The following is a 12,863-nucleotide window of genomic DNA, read 5'->3' as shown; positions in this document are numbered from 1 at the left end:
TCTTGTCAGAACTCGATGGGACTTGCCTAAAAAATCTTATCAATGGTCTCTACCTCAAAAAGTTTCAACCATAAAGTGCTGGAGTAAAACCCTAGAGTGTACATGTATGCACCATGACTTATTTCTGTATGATGATCACCTCATTGTGTACCCATTCTAAAATCACTCTCTCATCATCAGCCATAGATGGATCATACGCTAGCCTATCATCATGGATTTTTTGATGGTGCCTCTTGATGGTCGCAAAACCTCACTGTTGCAGCCTTGGTCATATACTCTCCTGACCAGACACCTTGTCTCTCTGACAAACTTTGTAGTAGGTTAGCCACCAAAAATCAAGCTAAATATGACTCCTTCACAGGTCTCTTGGCTGATGCCTACCACTTAGGTATCTGTCACTTGCATGTATTCCTTGATTCCCAACTAGTTGTATCACAGTTGAACAAGACCTTTCAGGTTCATGATTCACACATTTTTTGGAAGTATCTGCATGCACAAATGTTAGCTCGACATTTTGATCATATCACATTTACACATATACCAAGGGATCAAAATCATACAACTGATCATATAGCTAATCAAATCCTAGACTGACATACATCACATATATATAACCATCAAGATACATAAACCATGAGCATAATATCCATCTCAAACAAATGTAGAAATGCATCAAAAGTATAGACGTATAAGACACATCATAAGAGTTGCCAAAATATATCATCTTGTATATACATATCAAAAATATATGAGTACAAAAAATGATTGTACATCCACTAGCTCATGGCCACGAAAAATAAGTCCCAAAAATAGGGGAGCATCCTCATAATAGGTGCTTTCCCTGGTACCTACATCCTATCATCTAGGGTCGATGATCCGGATTTAAACAAGAACGCAACAAATTACAGAGATAACCATAAATAAGGAGATACAATATAAATATACTTCATTTCATTAATGTAAAGATACTGAAATATGCTGACAAACGGAAATGGAAATAAACTAGCTCGGGCGATGGTAGCTTATCTCTGAGGAGAGATGTGGTGGATACATGCCTCTGAATTGTGATACAATGAGGCTTTGAGGCCTATTTATTATTGAGAAACAATGGAAAACCCTAAACATCCAAAAACCTAACCCTAGGAGATGAAACGCCAAACTGTGGGCCCTATTTAGGTAAATTGACACATCAACTTCCCGGGGTCGTAACTTTGGCATATGATCTTTGTTTGACGCACACAATACCTCATTAGAAAGATCTATCCGAGGAATACAATTTTTGAGTGAGCAACATGATGCATGCCACATGTTTCTCCCGTTTTCGCAAAAAAAAACATCGTTTAGGGCCTCAAAACGGCTTCGGAAGTCCAGGACCGAAAAACTGCCAAAAATAGTAAATTGTGCTACAATTAAGGAAACTGAAAAACTGAAAGAGACAATTGTGGGGGTCCAAGTGGGATAAGCGGGTAGCTGCCAACATCCACCTGGATCAGTCGAGGCCCTCCTCTCCCCTCCTTAGGACCGATCTCTGCATCAGGGGCCAAAATTGGACCAGATGTGGCCATCACCATCTTGATGTGCCGAAGGATTGGTCTAAGCACCTGATCATGAATCATCACCATCTCTACTACCACCTCCCCCAATCTCGCCCAGCCATCCTCAAGCATCCCCCTCATCAAAGTTGTAATTTGGTCCCAGGCATATTCATAATCTCAGAGCCGCATCGCCATAACTGCTAGTTGAGCCTCTACTACATTAGCATGCTCTTGATGTCTCTCTACCTCCCCAACTACAGATTATATCCTCCCCTCACTAGAGGGTCCACCAATATCGAGTTGTCGATGATGCGCTGACCAGTCAAGCTCCTCCTCCTGGACGTCATGACCATGTCATCGCTGTGGAAAAATCAGATCACTAAGCATCCTCATGTGTCGTGGATTATTTCCTACCAAATAGGCAAGCGGTCGCCCCTGCGCCCCTACATCTCCAGCAACAAAGACATGATATCAACATCATATAAACCAAAAAGTATCATAAAAGATACATGTCAACAAACTGAAAAGAAAAAATAAAACATGTCACATAACTGCTATCCCCCATGCATCACTGGGAGGAAGATCCATATCTGGGTCACTCGTAAAGTCCACTCCACGATACGGGAACTCCAAAATCATCTGAGGGTTGGACAGAAACCAACCCTCCAGCCCGGTGTTCCAAGGAATTGCTATGGCTTGGCAATATTTTGATTCACAAGTATTTCTAAAAAGGCTCATTTTCGCCACTCTTATCCTCCGATGTAAATTTGAGGTGGATGCAATTTGAAAGTTCATTACTTAGCATTTTAGGTTGAATAGGTAGATGAGGTTTAATCATATACAAAATTTGAGAAATGCATGGAGAACTTGAAGATTCATGATGTAAACTTATAGTCAATATTCTTCTAGGTATGCATTAATAGGTTCATCTTCATCTGTTGTTAGTTTTCTCTTTTTCATAATTTACTTCTTATTTGAATTTTGTTTATTTTGCAGGTCTTCATTGACTTGATTATGGATACTTGAGATAAGAAATAAGTCAACCCTTTCTAATCTGCAACATGTTCAGGGAAGTATTTGTTGTTTCATCAGAATTTGGGTATTCTTTAGTTTTTCTTCTATTCATTAAGACCTTGATACACCTTTTTGTATTTAATTAATGAATTATTGGAAGATTCATATCATATCCTTATAATATCATAACTTTCATCATAATAAGGTTACGATAAAATAATTCTCCTATCAAATATTCCCGATAGTTAATATAATTATTAAAGGGGCTTTTGTTAAAAGATAAAGTTGGTGTTACACAGTAATTTGTCACTGTCCTCATCTCAGTCCCTCTGATGTGTCATGTGTCAGATAAACATGTTCATATCTTCCCACCCATGTAAGAAGATTAAGCAAATGCTCTCTAATGTTGAATATTGACCCTTTTTGACTAAGTTCTTGCATCGTCGCTAGTAAACCCTTAAAATACATGACGGTTCTTGGCCATGCACTATATCATTGCTACGTCGTCGCTAGTTCCCAGTTCATGACCCGTGATGATCTAGATTTGGTGAATTAGTTCAAACAGTCAGCCTTCTGGTTGTTTCTAGAGCTGGTTGTTGGGTCAGCTTGGGTCGCTTTTCCACCTCTGGGATGGTGGTTTCCATCTTTTGTGCTACCTTCCTTGAGGATAAGATCCCTCTCCCTCATTTCATGGAGGCTCCTCCTCTTATAAAATCACTCACCATTGTTATGATTTGCGAGTTCCTTAGTTGCTAGCTCTTTTGGTGGCACAGTGCTGCTGCTATTTTTGAGTTTGATAGATAGTTGGTGTGAGTGTGACAAGTGTGGGATTTATTTATAGTTTGCAAGAAGGTGTGGAGTGCCCTCAATCTTGTGTAAAGCTTGTGAATGAGAGAGAGAGAGATATATTGCTATTTGGGAGACCCATCTTTGAGAGTGAATGCTTGGAGAAACACACTGGTTGGACCCTCTGAGAAGGCTTGCGACGTCAAGACCCGGTTGTAAGCTTACTCTTGTTTCATTATTAATACAATCAATGATGATTTCGTATGTCATGTATGTAATTTACTCGATAGCTCATGACTTCTTGACTTTGTGAGTATATAGGTCGTTGTTATTTTCTGGTTACGCGCTTTGTCGTTGTCTTGTGTTGTTTCAGGTCAATTACTCTCTCAGGAGAAGGAAACAGAAGCTGGCACAGCGCAACAGAACTTCATCAACCACCAGTTTGAGGTAGGCCTCCAACGATGAATATTTAAGGGAATCAATTGTTGTTTTGTCCTCGTTGTGACTAGACCCACTCTAGGGCTAGAGGGGTTGCCTCTGTCCGTAGAGGGAACACTTTCCTGCATCACAAGTTGACTGTTAAGCTATTTTACGTGATGATACTAAAAAACAATGATAAAATTGTGATGCAGGAAAGTGTTCCCTCTACGGACAGAGGAAACCCCTCTAGTCCTAGAGTGGGTCTAGTCACAGCAAGGAAAAAACAACAATTGATTCCATTAAACAGTCATCATTGGAGGCCTACCTCAAACCGGTGGTTGATGAAGTTCTGTTGTGCTACTCCAGCTTCCGTTTCCTTCTCCTGAGAGAGTAATTGACCTGAAACAACACAAGACATCGACAAAGCACATAACCGGAAAACAACACCGATCTATTTACTCACAAAGTCAAGAAGTCATGAGATATCAAGTAAATTACATACAAGACATAGGAAACCATCATTGATTGTATTAATAATGAAACAAGAGTAAGCTTACAACCAGGTCTTGATGTCGCAAGCCTTCTCAGAGGGTCCAACCAGTGTGTTTCTCCAAGCATTCACTCTCAAAGATGGGTCTCCCAAATAGCAATATCTCTCTCTCTCTCACACATTCACAAGCTTTACACAAGATTAAGGGCACTCCACACCTTCTTGCAAACTATAAATCAATCCCACACTTGTCACACTCACACCAATTATCTATCAAACTCAAAAATAGTAGCATCACTATGCAATCAAAAGAACTAGGAACTAAGGGACTAGCAGATCATAACAATGGTGAGTGATTTTATAGGAGGAGGAGCCTCCATGAAATGAGGGAGAGGGAGCTTATCCTCAAGGAAGGTAGCATAAGAGACGGAACCACCATCCCAGAGGCAAAAAGGCGACCCAAACTAACCCAACAACCAACTCTAGAAACATCCAAAAGGGCGACTGTTTGAACTAATTTGCCAAATCTGGATCGTTGTGGGTCATGAACTGGGGACTCGTGACAACGTCGCAACAATACAGTGCATGACAGAGAACCATCATGGATTTTAAGGGTTTACTAGTGACGATGCAGGAACATAGTTTAAAAGGGTCAATCTTCAGCATCAGAGAGCATTTTCTTAATCTTCTTACATGTGTGGGAAGATATGAACATGTTTATTTGACACATGACACAACAGGGGGATTGAGATGAGGACAGTGGAAAATTATTGTGTAACAGATGCCCCCTAAAGCATGAAGCCTGAGAGAGTAGGAGGGGTGAAATGCTTTACAAAATTGTCTGAATTGGAACACCACCTAGATAAACCTACAGGCGCAAGAACAACTGATATCTCTGATAATGAAATACATGTAGTCTAGGTGTTATAGATCTAACCCAGAAATATTATAGATCTGATATGAAAATATAAGACAATGCAAATAAACCTAGAAATAATATGAAATGATTTTTTATTGATATCAAACCCTTAAGGTAGGGCAACACCATACATTCACTCCTTAAGGAAGGAGAACACTCCACAAGCCATATGCCTGTTCATACAATATTCCTTGACTACCTTCCTTGACTTGGAGTCTCTAACCTCTATATAGGCCTCATACATACAATACCATGGGTCATTACCATGGTTCCCTCATACCATCAATTAATACCATGGGCCCATTACATTATTACTAACTACTTGTGGTCCCTTACATGATATGGGTTAACCACCTTATTTATTACTATGGCCCATCCCATTATTACATTATTACCTTGGGTACCTCCCTTTGTACCCCATATTACCTCCCCTAGGTATATAACATTCCACCCCCCTTAGCATGTTTCGTCCCCGAAACATGGGAAGAACATAAATAATAAGATCTACTCAAAAGAGTAGTCCATTGATACCATGAACGTGCATCTAGCCATCCAAGAGAAAGGTGAACCCTCGATCTCGTTGGTGCCTCGCTCGCTTGAGATGGAAGTTGACTGTGGCAGCTCTTCTGTGTTGATGTGTAGTAGGTGGATCATCGCTCCTCGCTATCCGTCATACGGGGGTTGTTGTCCTTGTGGCTAATTGGTTGCCATCTTGATGGTTGTCTTGCGGGGTGATGTGGGTGATGATATGTTGAAGTTTTAACCCACGATGGATTTTTCTTTAATTCACCCCGTTGTGGTGCCTATTGTGGTGTCTTCTTTTCCAATATGACTTCAACCACTGAGCTCTCATCTGATGTACCTGTAACCTTTTCTGCTTCAGCCTCTGTTTGTGTTTGATTGTCGATCATCAAAGGCTCATCATCTGATATGTCAGTCCCTGGAACATCTTCTGCTTCCACCTCCATGTACTCTACCTGTTTATTGATGGAAATATCCTGTAATGTAATTTTCTTCTTTTTATACCAGAGCTTCAGGAATTTCTTCTGCACATTAATATTGATAGTACCCACAGATTCCATCCAAGGATATCCCAAAACAACATCCATATTATCCATCTCTGAAGTATAAAAATCACCATGCAACACATACTTATCCATAGAAATCTTCAAATCCTTGTACACTTGAACATTCTCATCATCAACCTGTGTATTTTCAATGTGTTTTGTCGGAACATGCAATTTTGCTGCCAAATTAACATTGATGAAATTATGCTTGCAACGAGGATTTATAGAAACCATGATTTTCTCTTTCTGAATCAATCCATGAACCTGTAGTAAGGAGACACCCGTATCAATTAACCCCTTATGTGTCTCATTCTCCTTTTTTCTAGCCCGAGACCATTTGTCCAAAAAGACTTTTTCAAATTCTGCATCTGAGAGTTTGGTCAAATGCTTGTGGTCAAGTGATAACCACCATTTTTCAGCCTCATCTCTCATATTAAGCTTCATTAGAATCTTCCAGTGTGTCCCATGTATGTACTTGTATCTCTGTATGAATTCTTCAATAGTAGGACCATCATCTTTCCCTGTAAAATATAGCATCTCCATGAAGAGGGTTTGAGAAAAATTCACTTACTTGGCGAAAATTTGAAATTGTCACAGTTTCGTCAATATTGCTCAGAATCCCTATTATGACCTGTTTTCAAAAATGAAACAATCATTTGGCATCTGCCCATGTGATAGAAATCCTGATCTATGCACTAGAACTTTAGATCTGCACTGCAACTCTCCCGCCGTTACCAAAATTTCTGCAAAAAGCGCTGATTTTAAATCAACGATATCTCCCTCATCCGGACTCCGATTCGACCAATTTTTTTTGAAATCGGTTATGTTTTCACATAGAATCCAGATCTACAATTAGATTTTGCAGATCTTGGACCAAAACATACAGATTTGATCTGCAAACTCGTCGCCCCCGAAATCCTGCAAAAAATTAAAAAAATTCTCCACTTTTGTGCCCAAGAAAGTGCTCTGATACCACTTGTTATAGATCTAACCCAGAAATATTATAGATCTGATATGAAAATATAAGACAATGCAAATAAACCCAGAAATAATATGAAATGATTCTTTATTGATATCAAACCCTTAAGGTAGGGCAACACCATACATTCACTCCTTAAGGAAGGAGAACACTCCACAAGCCATATGCATGTTCATACAATATTCCTTGACTACCTTCCTTGACTTGGAGTCTCTAGCCTCTATATAGGCCTCATACATACAATACCATGGGTCATTACCATGGTTCCCTCATACCATCAACTAATACCATGGGCCCCTTACATTATTATTAACTACTTGTGGTCCCTTACATGATATGGGTTAACCACCTTATTTATTACTATGGCCCATCCCATTATTACATTATTACCTTGGGTACCTCCCTTTGTACCCCATATTACCCCCCTAGGTATATAACACTAGGCATGGGCACAACCATCCAAAAGACATATGAACTAGGTCTGTGGTATGGACGCATCCATCCAGCTAGTAAGACCATGATAATGATAAAGGTATGGTCGCACCAATCCATGAAGACTCAGGTATGGGCACAACCATCCATCAATGAGTCATGTAATCACGAACCAACCTACATAGCCCGAAAATGTGTAACCTTAGTTCGGGGTCTTGAAACCCAACCAATCATAGTACAAATTATAACATGCGAATAGAGGTTTTGAAGTCGAGCATGATAGAAAGTCGCTTGATCATCGGTCAATGAGGAAAACCCTTAACAAGTGCGAGAGAAACCACCAATAATGCCAATGGCTCTCAAGGTATTGTCCAGTACAATCCACGAAGTGTGAAGAATGAACTAAAGTTGAACACTTGTAGAATCACCTAATCGACGACCAATGGTGAAAGTCGATTGTCAGGTGTGAATAACTTGCCATTGAGGCATGCAAGCTCCAAGGTACCGAAGGGGATCTCTAGATCAGTCTCCTGGATAATGAGTTGATGTCGACAAGAGACGATCCGTTGTAGGAGGGCCATAATGTTTCCCCCATCAACAACACGAGATAAGGAACAAGTGGTAGATGGAAAAATAGAGTATCAGAAGAGGAGGTAAGCATGTGAATTGCAGAAGGATTATACTCTTGAACATGTTGGCGACACGACTCTGGAGGGTGGTAACATTCAGGTACCAAGGGATCAGAGGCTTGATGGAGACAATGCAGATCAGATGGAATAAGGCTAAATGGCTACCCAAAATCCCGGAAGGCCAAATGACGATGTATGGATATCCCAACCCGACAAGAAGCAAAAGTGTCGATGTTCAAGAGTGACTAGCTACCGCAGGTAACCAATGACAACTTCCAAATTTTCCCCCACCATTGTTGGTGAATACCCCAATTATTTTTGAAAACAAGCTTGAAGGGGATATCATATGCTTGTAATATAAGTTCGACCTTCGGTCGAATCCAGCTTAGTAATAGTTTAACGAGCCCTAGGGAGGAGGAGCTCGAGTCTCATCATGGTGACGAGTCCAATGTCGTCAGGGTTTAACAAGTCCGACATAGGCAAAACTTGGAGTCTTTTTCATGTTTAGAGAGTTTGAAAAAGACACGAAAAAGAAAACTCCAGGGGGGTCCTTTTTCATAGATTTGTGTCTCTCGAGCCTGAAAAAGTATAAAACAATACCCGAGAGAACCACTTAACTGTGAAGTCAAGGATTAATTTTCGTGATTAGTGACCCCAATCCGAAAAAGTAGAAAAGTGATCGAAACCACGTCGTTTCGTAACCAATAATGAACACAAAATGACAAAAGTTCGACAATCTTTTCATGTTTATATGGTCGGAAAAGGGCTTAAAGCAGACTGTCTCTTATTTTGTTTAACGAATCAAAAGGAATAACTCGGCTATATTTTCATATTTTAAGTCGGAAAAGAGTGTTAAAGAAGACTTTATGGATCAAGTACGTCATAACCTCGCCCCCTGTAGCTCTACACAAAAACATGTCAAATGTAAAACCCATTCGACATAAATGATTAATATCTGTGGAAATATAGTTAAAAAATCAAAAACCCTTATTAAACCATGCAATAAGAAGGAGAAAACCCACATTTTAAAGTACAATTATTTAATTTTTCAAAAAAAATTACTATAAAAAGGGTGGGGGGTAATTCATTTGTTTTTTACCATTTGCACTGTTCATTTTACCTTTGAGCGTTTGAAGCACCAACTTGAGAAAACTTCTCAAGTTGATTCCGGCCTCATCCGCCCACGGTTCGTCCTGAAATCTTCACCAAGTAAGTACATTTCTCCATGCACTGCATTTTAGTAGTTTTTTAATGTAATTTAGTGCTAGGTAGGTGGTAGTCAGTAGATTTTTCAAATCCGAATCCGCCTCTCGGTCATCGCGGAAAAGCCACTCAGGTCCGCGACGACCGAGTGTGATAACACATAGCACCTCCGGGATCGTCGCGAGAAATTGATGTACTCTCACGACGATCGTGCGAAAAATGAATTGTGGACTTCGTGTTATTGTTGTTGTTTTAAAAACAGTTGCGATGGCGACGTCAAATTGAATTTTTTCGTAAATTATGAATTTAAATTTATAAAAGGAGCTCTAATCCATTTTTATTATCATGCAGGGAAACATGGCATTCGTTTGGCAGGAATGAACTCACGATATCAACGATGAGGAAGCATTCAATGATGCTGGGTGCCGAAATGCTCTACAGGCTTGCGGGCTACTGAAGTTCTTTCTCACTTCACACCTTCGGGCTCAACCAGATTTGCTAGAATTGCTAATTCGTTCTTGGAACCCAACAGATGGAAAATACATTATCAGTGGCAGAGACATTGAGTTCGATGCTACAAACATATATTTCCTGACTGGATTATCCCGTCACGGTGAGAGGCCAATTCTAGAGGGCCAACGGGTCGTGGGTGAATCATTAGATATGCTAATAGCACGAGTGTGCTCACGGGCACGCAAATCAAAAAGAGGGAAGGTGGCAATTCCCACAGTGGAAGAATTGATTCTTTGTGCAGTTCTATTCATGGTGACGAGGGTAGAGGGCTCCCAAGCCCAACACGAAGCAACAAAGACCCAACTCTAGTTGGCTCTTGACTGCCTCAATCTGACCATGTTCAACTGGGCAGAAGCAGTGAGGACCAACATGAAAAGACAACTTACCAACTATCGTCATGAGGAGGCGAAGCATTTTGGCTACGGGTCTATCTTGATCCCGCTCATGCTAGAGCGGGTGCCAATATTACAGTTGCAGGATATGGACTTGGACAGGCCCAGACCGCGGGAGACCAGGATCACACGATGGGCGCATGTTATGCCACGAGGGGGTGGCGGACGACTAGTGTCATGGGGGACACTATTCTGTGAGTGGCTGGATTGCCAGAAGATCTTCGTCAAGGACTGGCCATATGCTGGTATGGACTTCTGTGGAGACCCCAACATGCAGTTGCCTGCTGGCGAGCAATGGGATGATGGCGGTAAAACACTTGATCACATTATTTTGTATCTTTTCTTTTATGATATTTTAATTTTAATTTTAATTTTATGCATATGTCTTAATATTTTATGGTACTTGCGGACGTGGGACTAGAGAGGCTTGTGGGGCTAGCTCCAGAGGCACGGAGGGATCCACAGGGCATCAACGAGCTGGCCTTGGCTCCCTTGGTTGGTAGTTCAGTGGAGATGGTGGCCCAAAATCTTAATGGCTTGACGGAGGGGATTCCTGATTACAGAGGGATCGAGGAGGTGCCTATGGAGTACCAGATACATACAGTAGGGGTGATACCCAGGGTACACCTACTTTTGAGGCGAGTCGCACGAGCGGTGGTGTGCTACAGGGAGCATAACCCACCGCAATAGATGCTTAGGTTTTATTTCTTGCTGATTTTTTTAGAGACATGTGTCTCGGATGTATAGAGAACACAAACTCTATTTGGACATATACACTTATTTTTTGAGCGCCTCGGTGCGCCACACGATATATATATATATATATATATGTATATATATATATATATATGTATATATATATATATATATATATGTATATATATATATATATATATATATATATATATGTATATATATGTATATATATATATATATATGTATATATATATATATATGTATATATATATATATATATGTATATATATATATATATATCTATATATATATATATATATATATATATGGTTCATTATTGTGTTTTGGATGCTTCTATATGCTGTTTTGATTACATGTTGCGCAAATGTCTGTCTAATACATGGTTTGTCAATGCATCAGTTAACATGTTTAATCTTCTTGGAATGTGTTGATATGTGATAAAATCAAAATCTCTTTCTAACAATTTAACACGTAAATACAACCTTAAAATCCGATGATCTCTGACGGAATAATGCCCATTAAGATGGTGGACAACAAGCTGAGAATCCAGATTCACAACCAATGTATGAATACCAAGGTTGATAGCCTCGGTCAGTGACTCAATAACACCACTATATTCAGCGACATTGTTTGTGGTGCAACCTAGACAAACACCTTGAAGGTCTACTAACTCATCGTGAGGATCATAGATCACCCATGCCGCAGAAAAAAGATTCCGAGTAGTACAGCAGGCACCATCAGTGAAACCAACGTAGGGTGTATCAGACATCTGCACACGAAGCAAAAAGACACAATAAGTGGCAATTACGCCTAAACACCAAGCCAGACATGAAAACATGCACACAACACATCTGCTGAAAACACACGTATGTACAAATCAAAAAATGCATGGGGTTCTTGCATAATATTTTTTTAGATAAAGCCCATTTCGGGGCTTATCTAGAGGATTCCCTTCATAATCAAGCAGCTCATAGGCCCCTCTTTGAAAAACTCGTTTTACAATATACGGCCCATGCCACATAGGCTCGAATTTTCCTACCCCTAGCTTATCATTTGCTTGATCATAAAGTAGGACTAAATCTCCTTCAACGAAAGAACGGGGATGGAGTCACCAACTTGTGATGTAGGAAAGTGTTCCCTCTATGGATAGAGGAAATCCCTCTAGCCCTAGAGTGGGTCTAGTCACAACAAGGATAAAACAACAATTAATTCCCTTAAATAGTCATCATTGGAGGCCTACCTCAAACCGGTGGTTGATGAAGTTTTGTTGCGTTGCTCCAGCTTCGATTTCCTTCTCCTGAGAGAGAAATTGACCTGAAACAGCACAAGGCAATGACAAAGCACATAACCAGGAAACAACAATGAACTATTTACTCACAAAGTCAAGAAGTCATGAGCTATCAAGTAAATTACATACAAGACATAGTAAATCATCATTGATTGTATTAATAATGAAACAAGAGTAAGCGTACAACCAAGTCTTGACGTCGCAAGCCTTCTCAGAGGGTCTAACCAGTGTGTTTCTCCAAGCATTCACTCTCAAAGATGGGTCTCCCAAATAGCAATCTCTCTCTCTCTCTCTCTCTCTCTCTCATTCACAATCTTTACACAAGATTAAGGGCACTCCACACCTTCTTGCAAACTATAAAGCAATCCCAGACTTTTCACACTCACACCAACTATCTATCAAACTCAAAAACAACAGCAGCACTGTGCAATCAAAAGAACTAGCAACTAAGGAACTAGCAGATCATAACAATGGTGAGT

General features: G+C 40.2%; 1 pseudogene; it reads right to left on the bottom strand.

The window, feature by feature from the left end:
* Nucleotides 1-10,238, bottom strand: part of LOC149151000 (beta-fructofuranosidase, cell wall isozyme-like) — an 84,259-nt pseudogene extending 74,021 nt beyond the window's left edge.
* Nucleotides 10,239-12,863: the final 2,625 nt, after the last annotated feature.

This window comes from Pinus tabuliformis, chromosome 9 (genome assembly GCF_031772625.1).
Source record: "Pinus tabuliformis cultivar Carrire ecotype Pingquan chromosome 9, CPIR1, whole genome shotgun sequence".
In the NCBI taxonomy this organism is placed as follows: domain Eukaryota; kingdom Viridiplantae; phylum Streptophyta; class Pinopsida; order Pinales; family Pinaceae; genus Pinus; species Pinus tabuliformis.
The sequence above is the reverse complement of the archived record's forward strand: the minus strand, read 5'-3'. Positions and strand labels throughout refer to the sequence as shown.